Source organism: Cricetulus griseus (assembly GCF_003668045.3).
Source record: "Cricetulus griseus strain 17A/GY chromosome 1 unlocalized genomic scaffold, alternate assembly CriGri-PICRH-1.0 chr1_0, whole genome shotgun sequence".
Taxonomy (NCBI): Eukaryota; Metazoa; Chordata; class Mammalia; order Rodentia; family Cricetidae; genus Cricetulus; species Cricetulus griseus.
This window is the reverse complement of record NW_023276806.1, coordinates 126166116-126180959: the sequence shown is the minus strand read 5'-3', so window position 1 is coordinate 126180959 and position 14844 is coordinate 126166116.

Sequence of the window (14844 nt, the reverse complement as noted above, 5' to 3'; positions counted from 1 at the left end):
TTGTCTGTCTCCAGCTCCTGGTTCTATCTTCAGTTGGATAGAATTGCTTGTTATCCAGAATTATGTCTAATAGCCTCCACATCTAACATAGCTATGCTTCAAGTTAACAAAAAAGAGCAAACTTTTTTTTTTTACCTTCTATGCCTTTTATAGCCCAGAAGTTGTTTTTCTTTTTCTGTGAGGCCAAAGGAGAAAATGAAAAAAAAAAAAAAAAGAAAGAAACCAAAAAACAATGAACTAACAATAGCAGATCTCTGTAGCTGTCATGAAGCAAGAGCTAAAATGGGTAAAATTGTCTAGAGAAAAATGAAAAATCGATCTTTGGTTTTTTGCCTGAATGGCAGCACTGGAAATTTTAATGTAAGGATTGTGGGGTAAGAAATCTTTCAGAACATGAAGACTGCCAATTTAGAGATTTTTGTTTAAGCCAATTCAACATAGCACTCGACAATTGTCTGTAAAGTGTCAGGGACAGAGCGCCTTCCAAAGTCTACATAAAAAGCCAGAGAGGGTGCAAGGGTCTTGCTAGAGGAGAATCAGAGAGATTAAAGCTAAATCATAGTGCACTGTGGCATTTCAACAGTGACAGTTGATGAGTAGAGTCCATAGTTCCTGTCTTTGCTAAGTGAATCTTGCAATGGCAAAGGGAAAACAAACAAACAAACAAACAAACAAACAGCAAAACACTATTTAGAGATTGAAAGTCATAGAAGAGTGTGAACCCAGCTAAAGCACCTGAGAGAAGACAGCATGGCCCACTGCTTCTAAATTAGATCACAGATTTTCTAGCTCATGGCAGCATCTCAGGACTCAGCTGAAGGCAAATATCTGAGAAAATTACAGTTTCATATCTTAAATTCATTGGCTCCTGCTGAGATCAATAGGGAAGCAAAAACATGCACATATGTGGAAATCCATGGGTCCAAGGGAGCGGGCATCAGGGCAGCACAGGGTGAGAGGGCGCTGGTAGAAAGTTAAGTCTTTGCCTGTGCAGCAGATGAGGGATCCCACTGAATACATGGAGGAAGGACCTTCTCTCAGAAGAGCCAAAGCAGACTTAAGAAGCCAACTTCACCCACTGAGAGATTTGTGTGGTTAATGGCCTGGATCATCACTCTTCCCTTTACACATAGGAAAACTTAACATTGACACAAGACTCACATGAGAACTTTTTTGTGAGTTCCTAAAGAACTTTTCAGATTAGAAGCAAAGAACAGTAAGATTATGTTTGCCAGGCTGAAGAATTATATCCTATTTCCTTAGATATTGGGAGGCAGAGGAGGCTTATGAGATGATGAGAGGACAGAGTTATGTAAAATTTATGTGGATACAAAACAGTGGGATTTTGTGATGGTTGATCATCATTGCCAACCAGGCTAGATTTTGTATTAACTAGGAGAATGCTCCTGAAGTTTAACCGGGCATCTTGATCATGGGCCAAAGTCTGAGACTAAACTAAAAGGGGGAAAAGGAGGAAACTACTGGGGACCATCACGGTTCTGGTTAGTTTTTGTCAACTCAACACACCCTCAGGCCATCGGGGAAAGAGGGAACCTCAACAGGGACAATGCCTCTATCAGTTTGCCTTGTAGATATGGCTATGGGACATTTTCATGGGTGCTTACTTCATGAGTGATTGATGTAGAATGGCCCAATCTGCACAGTGCCATCCCTGGGTATAAGAAAGCAGCATTCTTTCATGGCCTCGGCTTGAGCACCTACCTTGGTTTCACCCAGTGATGGAGTAGACCTTGTACATGGAAGCCAGAAAAAAAAAAAAACTCTTCCTCCCCAAGATGCTTTTGGTCTGAGTGTTCCACCCCAACAATAGAAAGTAAACTAAAACAAGCATCAATCTCTCTCTTCCTGATTGCAGGCACAATGAGACCAGCTACGATGCTTCTGCTGGTGTGCCTTTTCCACATGATGGCTGCACACTCAGACTGAGTCAAAAAACCCTTTTCCTTCCCTAAGTGGCTTCTGTCACACCTTTTGTCACAGGAAGAGGATATGTAACCTATATGATTGTTTAATTCATTTTTGTTGCTGTGATCCAATGCATGACAGAACCAGTTTAAGGAAGAATTATTTCTTTTGGCTCACAGTTCCAGAGGGCTCTTGTCTATGTGCTTCTGCGTTTGCGGTAAGGAAAACATCATGGTGCAACAATGTGGCAGAGGATCATTTTCATGGTAGATTGGAAACAAAGATGAGGCTAATAGATATAACAAGTTAGAACAAAAAGAAATGCCCTCAGTGACCCACTTCCTCTAACTAGAACCTCACATCCAGCTTTTACCATTTCTTCATAATGTCATCATATTATGCATTGATGATATCAGAGCCCTTATGTCTCATCATGTCTAGAGGTGTCTCCTTCATCCATTAGATCCCTGGACCACTCAGAGGGTGCTTCACTAAGTTCCTAGGTGATTCTGATTTCAGCCAAGCTGATAAGAATAACTCTTTCAGACACAATTAGAATACTTTAAGTGAAAGTAAGTATGATGTTGAGCTTGGGAGATGTCTCAGTGTGTAAAGGTGCCTATTTCTGACTTTTCTGACTTGATTCCACACCTTGGACCCGAATGGTAGAAGAGAGGTGAGTCCTACAAATTGTCCTTTGGCCTCCATATATATGCCATGGCATGAGAGCATCCTCCAAAACAAATAAATGCAACAATAAATATTTAAAAATAATGAAGTAGGAGCTAGATGAAGGGTAATTAAGATAAGAGGGACACAAGAAAATGGATGAAGGGGTAAACATGAGGTTGCCTAGAAACTGCTTGACCACATCAATCAAGGGAAAGAGGAATCACAGCGATTCAGGATTTTAAGATAGAGCCACTATCAAACACATGGAAGTAGTCACAGAGGTGCCATCCTTAGGAATGAAGCAGGTTTATGAGGAGACTTGAACCTAATTTTCAACATAGATTCTAAGAGTTCTGGGGAAAGCCATATTGAAATGTCCATGAACTTACAAAAATCTGAAGCTGTTGTTTGGAGAGGGAACAGTTGGAGCAGACAGGGTCAATTTCATTGGAAAATTTCATTGGAATGTTTCTTGTAAACATTCATTTTAGTTTTGCAATTTATTCTTCCATATACATGTGTTTATTTTACAAACATTTACATTCTTTGTTTTACAACTAAGCTTGACATTCAGTTAAAAAATCTTATGCATACAAATTTATATTTGTTTTTGTTTGGTTTAATGCAAGAATATGACTTAAAATTAGTTAAGGTTAAATAGCACTAACACTTATAAATGTTACTGCCTGCATTCTCCTGGCTGGAGCATTGTACACATTGGCCTTTATTTTAGTGATCATCTGGGTGTTACAGTCCACACAACACCATGAGCTTAGTTTCAGCAGTTCATGGAGAAGTAGAATGGTTATCCAAAGGGAGAGTGAGGGAGAGGTTGAAGTGCCACAGAAAGGGTGAGGGGCAAATTCATATTTATGAAGCAGAGGATGGGAAACCCTGTTAGGAACATCCAGAGAAATGGCAAATTATCAGTTCTCAGGAGGAGGAATCGTGGATTGCCAGCCTAATCAGATATTCAAGAATATGTTGAATGAAGAATGTTTGAATTAGGGAGTAGAGGCCATGGGAAGATAAATTCCAGTAGAGAAGAGATGGTAGAAATCAGAGCCCAAGGATCAAGAAATATGCTAATGGACAGATGCCATAAATCTATAGGCTCTTTGCCTGGGAAACTGAGGCAGGAGCCCAGATAAGCTTCTCTTTAGTTTAGACCAATACAAGGCCTGAATGACATGTAGTTTTGTTTAAAAGGCATGAGAGAACAGAAGCAAGGCAAGCAGCTCAAAAAACCCACACAAGTGATTGAACAAAGTTATTGTGACTTTGTTTGAAAAACAGTACATTAAATCATTACTGATTAAAAATAAAATCATTGAAAGCCAAGCATGATGGTACTGGCTTGTACACCCAGCTACTCATCAGGGTGAGGTGAGAGGATTAGTTTGCCCAGGAAGTCAGGGCCACCTGAGCAGCATAGCTTGACCTTACAAAAAAGAAAGGGACAGAGTAGGGGCCAGACAAAAGGAAGGAGACAAAGGAAGGAAATAGAGGAAGAAGATTTTGAATGAAGATCTACATATTTTGCAGGTCAATGTGAATTATGTAGCTGGAAAGGAAATATGGAAAGGTCTAAACATAAGAGAAACTCCATCTGTCGAACAGGGCCTGGGGAATCCTTGCTGTTAATTATGACACCAGCTCTGACTCTCTCCTTTATTTCTAGGACAACCAAATACTATTTCAGTGATTAAAAAGCAAACAGGGGCTGGGGAGATGGTTCATGGGTCAAAGAGCCTGTCATGCAGACATAATAACCAGAGTTTGAGTCCTCAGTTCCCATATGAGTGGGAGAATGGGCTGGTGGCCTGCCTGTATTCCCAGCACACAGGAAGTAAAGGCAGGGAATCCCCAGACTGAGCTGGCTGTCTCTATTAGTTGAACTGGTGAGTTTTGGGCTCAAGTGAGAGGTCCAGAGTCAATATATAAAGTGCAGCAGTACTAAGAAAGACATGATGTCAACCTGCAGCTCCCATATTTGTGATGCACACAGGTACATTCATGCACAACCCATGAAATACCCATACACACACACCACAAACACACAAAAAACAAATGACAATAAAAATCCAAATACCATATGTTTTTTAAAATACCAAATCTGAGGAAAGTAAAAGGTGGCATGTGTTCTTGGTAGGAAATGAGTTGTGGGGAGCACAGGATGCTTCATTCTGATGATACATGCCTGTGTGCAACACACTGTTCCAGAAGCTTCTGCCTTTCCAGTCTGGGTGATGTCTGGCATGATCCAGTGATGAGCTCTGCCTCTCTTCTATCATCTAGTGGATTGTATTAAGCCATGTAAGCACAGTAATTTAATTATTGCTGCCCTTGATGAACGATGCTCTCTAATGTTCTTGGATTGAGGAGCCCAAATCAGAGGCACAGGTTAGGTTGGCATTTGACTTCACTAAAGTGCCAGGATTCTAGAATTTAGATCATGTTCCCGGAGAAAACTAAAGTCTGGATGCCAAGTTTGCTAAATATGCACAAAACAATCCCATACCCATGAGTGGCTGGGAATATATTCCTTTTGCCAACTTGGCTAAAGCAAACACACATTCTCCTTTTCCAACTTGAAGCTAAAGAGCCAATCTCACCCAGATCCCTGGAGGGCCAGTTCAGCATGCCGACCAGCTTCCCCTGTGTGAGTCTCTCATCAAACATCAGCGTTAATTATGACTGATTAGATGAGTTGCATTTGTTGACAGAATAGCTAATGGAACTAATCAACTCCAATTTTTTCAAGTTAATTTTGTAAATGTATTCCAACTGAAGCACCATGGGGTAGGGACTTTTCTTGTTGAGGGCTTTATTAACAAGAAGAAAGAAGTATGGGATAAAAAAATTGTAGTTTTTTTTTTAAATTAGTGAAGCTTGTGCTTGATAAAAAGAATTTTCTGGAAGCTCTAGAGCAGTCTGTAGAAGCTGACAGGGAGTTAGTTCGTGGCACCATGAATCAGTGGGCTCAGCTGTTCTCAGATATTGTCTGCTTTAGAAGTGCCTGCTTAAGAATTCCTCATATGGAACAATGGATCTCACCAAAGAGCATGCTCTAGAGGGATCACATCTAAAAGGTAAACTGGAAATCCATTTATTAGTCAATTAGCTGACATCTAACACATCTCTTTCTGTTCAAAAGTGGGCATCTGTTGCTTGATTTGTAACATTGCAATAGTGATATCCAGCCTCTTTCTCATGTGTGGAAGTAAAACTGAACCCCGAACTCAACAGTTTCCCTCAGCAGTGGTAAATATTCTGATTTAATAAACCAAATCAAACAAACAAAAACAACAAAGCCAGCCATATATTTTATTTCTTAAATTCAACCCCAAAGTCACTTTGAAGTTTTATTAAAGGTGCTTTCATTCTCATGGTTCCACTAGCAAAACCTATCACACTGTTTGAGTTAGCTCTCTTTGACAGCTAGCATCTCTGCATCTCTTGGCCTTACCCTCTCCCATTAATTGAAATGGCACATTCTAGCTTTCAAAGGTAGGAGATTTTGTTGACAATGAAAATATCTTTGCTTCACTTGGCATTTACTAACAATTTGTATTGACAAACATTCAAGACATTCTTTGTGTGGCAGTTCATTTTCACAGATTTCCACAACTGAAATCATTCAATATATATGTATGTATGTATGTATGTATGTGTGTATGCATGCATATATACATATATATGTGTGTGTATGCATGAATATACATTTATATGTGTGTCTGCAAGTATATATATGCATGTGTGTGTAAATGGAGTTCTTAAATGGTCTAAGTAATAAAAACCTGAAGTCATATATAGAGGAAAGTGCTGAAGGACCAGAGAGAAGGAGAAAGCCACCACCACACCTTACCTCCTTAGCATCTCAGCAGACAAGAGAGTGAGTTCCTATTTCTCCCTGTGTATATCCTGTTTCCTCCCAGCTAGCTCACTTCCTGTCTGTTTGTACAGACATCCAGACTTCTATAGTTAGCTAGTGGCAAGCTCTATTCTCTGACCTTCAGGCAAGCTTTATGTTTGTGTGTTTATGTTTGTATTTTTTGAGGTAATTGTCTCATATACAGACATCCAGCTGTGGTGATATATTATTTATGATTTATCAAAGCTTTCCTGAGGATTCAGAAAGCAAAGTCAGTCAAAAGTCATAGAATCCAGGTACATACCTTTATTCCCAGGACTCAGGATTAAGAGGTAGATGGATATCTGAATCCGAGATCACTCTGGGCTACCAGAGAGTGAATCAGAGCTCATACCTTTAATCCTAGTATTTGAGAGGTATAAAAGTTAGAGACATTCATTTTTCAGCCACATTGAGACTAGGGAAACATTATGAGAGTTAGTCTCTAGCCACTTTGAGGAGAGCATAGCAGTCTGAATGAATCTGAGGAGCAGTGAAGTCAGGAGCAGTTTGAGGATTGCCTCTTTGTCTGAGCTGAGGTAGAGGTAAGAGGGAGTGGCTTCTGATCTTCATCTGGGAGCATGAACTCCAATATCAGTTTCTGGGTCTTTTATTTATTGTGTTATATTTGGCACACAACATTAAAGTATGGATACACAAAAAAGTGTTTTTGAGGCCACTGGTCCAGACCCAAGTCTGAGCTGCAGGCAAGACACCCACCTGAGTCCCTCCTGCCTGAGTCCCTGCCTGACCAGGTAGTTATTCTTCTCAAATCTTTGAGCAAATGTGAGTTTTTTTATTGTAGCTTTTGTAAATAGTCTTCGGCTGCCACCAAAACTTGGGAGGCTTTTGGGCTTTTCCTAGAACTCCTCTCCTCCGGCTAATATTCTCAGCTTAGGACCACAAGTTAGTTCTCTGATTCAGACATGCTACCCCTCACAGTTCACTGACATTGTCACCAGATTTGGTAAGTCAATTGGAAATTCTTAAAGAAAGGGGTTAATTAAAAATTGTTTACCCCCCACCCTAAAAAATGGAAAGCACTATTAAAATGAAGAGAATTAGGTCTCAGTATGATTACATAATGGATGATTTAAAAATGGGACAAGAAGGAATAATCAGCTTAACAAGGATTGACATACTATACTTATCATTTTGATAATCTTTGTTGTCATTTTGATAATTCTTGGTTTACCTCTGAAAAGTTGGTTGAAATGAATACTAAGATACAGGCTTTAGAAAAACTAAAGCAGATTACAGAGATATTCAAACCCAGACTGAGACACTAAATGGTGAAACAAATTCAGCATTGCATTTTCAGGTTAAAAGAAACATTCTAAGGTCTTAAGAAAACCACAATTAATATATCCAGTAACCTTACCAGAAGTGCCCAATGAAAGAGATTCTATAAGAGCTACTTGGAAGCCTGTGACAATGTTAGATTTTTAGGGAAATTCAAGGAAGCTATAGTCTCATATGGCATTCATTCACCATTGTGAGGCAAATGATAAACATGTGGTCAGTTTGTAATAGGGTTATCCCTATTGATTCAATGATTTGATTAGATCTGTCCTAGAACCTGGACCACCCATTACAATGGGTATACTTGTTCAGAAAAGAGGCTAAGATAGTGAACAAAAGGCTAAAGCTATAAATATATATCTCCCAAGATCAAATTCTTGGAGAAGGAGATTATGCTACTTTAGAAAGGCAATGCTTATTTGATGATTGCCTCTTGGGTTTGTGCCAGGCAGCAGCTTTGAATGCTTTGGACAGAACTGGAGAAGCATGAAAGAAAATTGAATCATTTACAAAAGTTATACAGGGCCCAAAGGAAACATTTATGGACTTCCTACAAAGGCTGCTATTATCAGTCAACAGAATAATAACAGACACAGAAGTTAGAAAAGTTATAATTGAAACATTAGCTTTTGAAAATGCTAATGCCAACCTACAAAAGGATAATTAGGTCTTGAAAAACAAAACCAGGCACCTTTGCAGTATTGGATCTGAGATACAATTAATATTGAAGCTCTTGGCAATGATGATGATACATGGATTAGAGAGGAGATTTCAAGAGGTTTAAAGAAAAGTCAAAATGGCAAATGTTTTAATTGTGGCAGACAAGGTCACCCGAAAAGGGATTGTAAACAAGGCATTTCTAGAAACAATGCATTTTATAAACATAATCCAAACAAAAACCCTTACCTTCTGCCTTTGCAAAAGGTGTGGCAAAGGCAGGCATTGAACAAATGAACGTAGGTGTACAGGAGATTAGCAATGGAATACTTTGCTGTTGGGAAATGCTTTGATGGTATTCTCACAGGCCTCTATGCAAAACCCAATGCCAAATTCAGTTCAGTGCTTTCTTGTCACCCTGAAAACTTCTTCCCAGAACAATTAAAGAGCCTAATACCCCGCCGCAGACTGACCTGGAACGAGGTGAGTGAGCTCTTGCCCACTCCTGACCCCAGGCCAGAACACCACACCACCCCCATCCCACCACCCCCACCTGTGCCTGCCGACTTGGGCCAGACACGCCCAGGCAGGGAGGAGCTCCCTGCCCCACCAATCTGCTAGCACCCCATTCTTACATTCGGCTGCCGCAGACTGACCTGGAACTAGGTGAGTGAGCTCCTGCCCGCTCCCAACCCCAGGCCAGAACTCCCTACCACCCCCGCCTGTGCCTGCCAGCTTGGGCCAGACAAGCCCAGGCAGGGAGGAGCTCCCTGTGCTCCAAATCTGGTAGCACCCCACTCTTCCATGCTGCCGAACAACCGAGAAACTAGGAACTAGCGAGGAGACCACCAGGAGCGTCGAGATCATCTAGAGTTGTGGACATCGAATTCCTAGCCCCCACACACCACTGGGCCACAAGAGGAGATAGAGAGAACCCACCCGCACCCACTAAAAGAAGATATGGGGAGAAGACAGAATAAGATTTCACTCAACAACACAAAGACCAACATGACACCACCAGAATCTAGGGACTCCACTCCAGCAAGAGCTGAAAAGTCCAACACAGAGCATGAAGAGGAGATGGACCTCAAAAATTATCTCAGCAAGTTGATAGAGACCTTTAAAGAGGAAACAAGAAAATCTCTTAAAGAAATAGAAGAGAAAGCAAACAAAAAATTAAATGAATTGGAGGAAAAGACAAACCAAAAAATTCAAGAAATAAAGAAATCTCTTAAAGAATCTAAAGAAAGCCAAGAAAAAACATCCAAGCAAGTGAAGGAAGCTCTTGAAATAGTTCAAAGCATGAAAGCTGAAATACACACAATAAAGAAATGAATGAGACCTTGTTGGAAATGGAAAGGTTGGATAAACGATCAGGAACTAAAGATGTAAGTATATCCAACAGGATTCAAGAGATGGAAGAGAGAATCTCAGCTACTGAAGACTCGCTAGAGGATATACATTCATCCACCAAAGAGAACCTCAAGTCCAACAAAACCCTAACACAAAATATCCAGGAAATATGGGACACCGTAAAAAGGCCAAACCTAAGAATAATAGGTGTAGAAGAAGGTGAAGAAACACTGCTCAAAGGTACAGAAAACATATTCAACAAAATCATAGAAGAAAACTTCCCCAACCTACAGAAGGATATGCCTATGAAAGTACAAGAAGCTTACAGGACACCAAACAGACTGGACCACAAAAAGAAGTCGCCCTGACACATAATAATCAAAACACCAAATCTACAGAATAAAGAGAAAATATTAAGAGCAGCAAAGGAAAAAGGCCAAGTAACATATAAAGGCAAACCAATCAGAATCACACCCGACTTCTCAATGGAAACTCTGAAAGCCAGAAGGTCTTGGATAGATACCCTACAAGCACTAAGGGAGCATGGATGTCAACCCAGACTACTGTACCCAGCAAAACTTTCAATCACTATAGATGGAGAAAACAAGATATTCCACGACAAAAACAGATTTAAACAATACATATCCACAAATCCAGCACTACAGAAGTCTCTGGAAGGAAAACTCCACCCCAACGAACATAACTACACTCACAAAGACACTGGCAGTAGTTAATCGAATTTCACCAAACACAAAAAGAAACAGGAGGGCAAAATCCACACGCAATGATACCACCAACAATAAATCCAAAACTAAGAAGAACCAATGAACAATGGACATTAATATCCCTGAATGTCAATGGTCTTAACTTACCCATAAAAAGATATAGGCTAACAGAATGGATACGAAGACAGAATGCATCCTTCTGCTGTTTACAAGAAACACACCTCAACTTCAAAGACAGGCGATTCCTCAGAGTAAAAGGATGGGAAAAAATTTTCCAATCAAATGGGATCAAGAAACAAGCTGGGGTAGCAATGCTAATATCTAACAAATTAGACTTTAAACTGAAAACAATCAAAAGAGATAAAGAAGGGCATTTCATACTCATCACAGGAAAAGTCCATCAAGATGAAGTCTCAATCCTGAACATCTATGCCCCTAATATGAAAGCATCCACTTTTGTAAAAGAAACATTACTAAAGCTCAAACCACACATAAAACCACACACACTTATAGTAGGAGACTTCAACACCCCCCTTACACCACTGGACAGAACTACTAGACAGAAACTTAACAAAGAAACAAAGGATCTGAAAGAAGTTATGACACAACTGGGTTTAACAGATATCTATAGAACATTCCATCCAAACACAAAAGAATATACCTTCTTCTCAGCGCCACATGGAACCTTCTCAAAAATTGACCACATAGTTGGCAGCAAAGCAAACCTCCACAGGTACAAAAGTATTGAAATAACCCCCTGTATCTTATCAGACCACCATGCATTAAAGCTAGAATTCAACAGCAATACGAATTGCAGAAAACCTACATTTACATGGAAAATGAATAACTCCCAATTGCACCATTCCTGGGTTGAGGAAGAAATAAAAAAAGAAATTAAAGACTTCCTAGAATTTAATGAGAATGTAGACACAACATACCCGAACTTATGGGACACCCTGAAAGCAGTGCTAAGAGGGAAGTTCATAGCACTAAGTGCTCACATGAAGAAACTGGAGGAAAGTCACATTAGAGAATTGACAGAACAACTGAAAGCTTTAGAGCAAGAGGAAGCAAACACACCAAGGAGGAGTAGACGCCAGGAAATAATCAACCTGAGAGCCGAAATCAACAAAGTAGAAACTAGGAAAACAGTACAAAGAATCAATGAAACACAGAGTTGGTTCTTTGAGAAGATCAACAAGATAGACAAGCCTCTAGCCTAACTAACCAAAAGGCAAAGAGAGAGCATGCTAATTAACAAAATCAGAAATGAAAAGGGAGACATAACAACGGACACTGAGGAAATCCAGAGAATCTTTAGGTCATACTTTGAAAACCTGTATTCCACAAAATTGGAAAACCTAAAGGAAATGGACAACTTTCTGGATAAATATCACCTACCAAAATTAAATCAAGATCAGGTAAACAGTTTAAATCGAACTATAACCCCTAATGAGATAGAAGCAATAATCAAAAGCCTCCCAACCAAAAAAAGGCCAGGGCCAGATGACTTCACTGCAGAATTCTACCAGAAATTCAAACAAGAGCTAATTCCAGTACTCCTCAAACTGTTCCACACAATAGAAGCAGATGGGATATTGCCAAACTCTTTCTACAAGGCTACAATCACTTTGATACCCAAGCCTCACAAAGATATGACTAAGAAAGAGAACTACAGACCGATATCCCTCATGAACATCGATGCTAAAATACTCAATAAAATATTGGCCAACCGAATACAAGAACATATCAGAAAAATCATCCACCATGATCAAGTAGGCTTTATCCCAGGGATGCAAGGATGGTTCAACATATGAAAATCCATCAATGTAATCCACTATATAAACAAACTGAAAAAGAAAAACCACATGATCATCTCACTAGATGCTGAAAAAGCCTTTGACAAAATCCAACATCCCTTCATGATAAAGATCTTGGAGAGAACAGGAATAACAGGAACATATCTAAACATGATCAAGGCAATATATACCAAACCAATAGCCAACATCAAAGTAAATGGAGAGAAACTCAAAGCGTTTCCTCTAAAATCAGGAACAAGACAAGGCTGTCCACTCTCTCCATATCTCTTCAATATCGTACTTGAAGTTCTGGCTATAGCAATAAGACAAGAAAAGGGGATCAAAGGGATACAAATTGGAAAGGATGAAGTAAAACTTTCACTATTTGCAGACGACATGATAGTCTACATTAGTGACCCGAAAAACTCTACCAGGGAACTCCTACGGCTGATAAACACCTTCAGCAAGGTAGCAGGATACAAAATTAACTCAAAAAAATCAGTAGCCCTACTATATACAGATGATAAATCCAATGAGAAAGAAATCAGGGAAACATCACCTTTCACAATATCCACAAGCAACATAAAATATCTTGGGGTAACACTAACCAAAAAAGTAAAAGATCTGTACAATAAGAACTTTGAGACTTTAAAAAAAGAAATTAAAGAAGATACCAGAAAATGGAAAGATCTCCCATGCTCGTGGATAGGTAGAATTAACATAGTAAAAATGGCAATCCTGCCAAAAGCAATCTACAGATTCAATGCAATCCCCATCAAAATCCCAACACAGTTTTTCACAGACATTGAAAGAACAATACTCAACTTTATATGGAAAAATAAAAAGCCCAGGATAGCCAAAACAACTCTTTACAATAAAGGATCTTCTGGAGGCATCACCATCCCGACTTCAAGCTCTACTATAGAGCCATAGTTCTGAAAACAGCTTGGTATTGGCACAAAAATAGACTGATAGACCAATGGAATCGAATTGAAAACCCTGATATCGACCCACGCACCTATGGATACCTTATTTTTGACAAAGGTGCTAAATCTATACAATGGAAAAAAGACAGCATCTTCAACAAATGGTGCTGGTACAATTGGATTCGGACATGCAGAAAATTACAGATAGATCCATACCTGTCACCATGCACAAAACTTAAGTGCAAATGGATCAAAGATCTCAGCATAAATCCAGTCACACTGAATCTTCTAGAAGAGAAAGTGGGAACTACCCTTGAACAAATTGGCACAGGAGACCACTTCCTGAACATTACGCCAGAAGCACAGACACTGAGGTCTGCAATTAATAAATGGGACCTCCTGAAACTGAGAAGTTTCTGCAAGGCAAAGGAAACAGTCAGTAGGAAAAAACGACCACCCACAGAATGGGAAAAGATCTTCACCGATCCCACATCTGACAGAGGACTGATTTCCAAAATATATAAGGAGCTCAAGAAGCTAGCCACCAAAACACCAAACAACGAAATTAAAAAGTGGGGTGCAGAACTAAATAGGGAATTCTCAACAGAGGAATCTGAAATGGCTGAAAGACACTTAACAAAGTGCTCAAAATCCTTGGCCATCAGAGAAATGCAACTCAAAACAACTCTGAGATACCATCTCACGCCTGTCAGAATGGCTAAAATAAAAAATACCAATGACAATCTATGCTGGAGAGGATGTGGAGAAAAAGGAACACTCCTCCATTGCTGGTGGGAGTGTGAACTTGTAAGACCACTCTGGAAATCAGTATGGCGGTTGCTCAGAAAAATGGGAATCAGTCTACCTCAAGATCCAGCCATTCCTCTCTTGGGTATATACCCAAATAGGGCATGTACTTACAACAAGGACATTTGTTCAACCATGTTCATAGCAGCATTGTTTGTAATAGCCAGAACCTGGAAACAACCTAGATGCCCCTCTACTGAAGAATGGATTGAGAAAATGTGGCACATCTATACAATGGAGTACTACTCAGCAGAAAAAAGCAATGGAATCTTGAAATTCGCAGGCAAATGGATGGAACTAGAGGAAACCATCCTGAGTGAGGTAACCCAGTCACAAAAAGACAAACAAGGTATGTACTCACTGATATATGAATTTTAGACATAGAACAAAAGACTACCAGTATATAATGCTCTTCACCAAAGAAACTAGGAAACATGAAGGACTCTAAGGGATAAATGGTCCCCAGGAATGGAAGTGGCATGAACTCCCGAACTAATTGGGGTCAAGAGGGTGGGGGGGAGGAGCTGCTACAATAAGAGCAAGAGAAGAGGAGAAGAGGAGAGGAAACTGAGGGGCAGAAACAGTGAGTTGGGGGAAGAATAGAGGAAAGAGAGCAAGATGAGAGATACGATATCAGAGGGAGCCACTGTAGGCCCGAGAAGGGATCAGGAACCAGGGAGATCTCCAGAGACCTACAAGGATGACACGATCTGACAATCCAGGCAATGGTGGAGAGGATAACCTAAAAACCCTCCCCCTAAAAT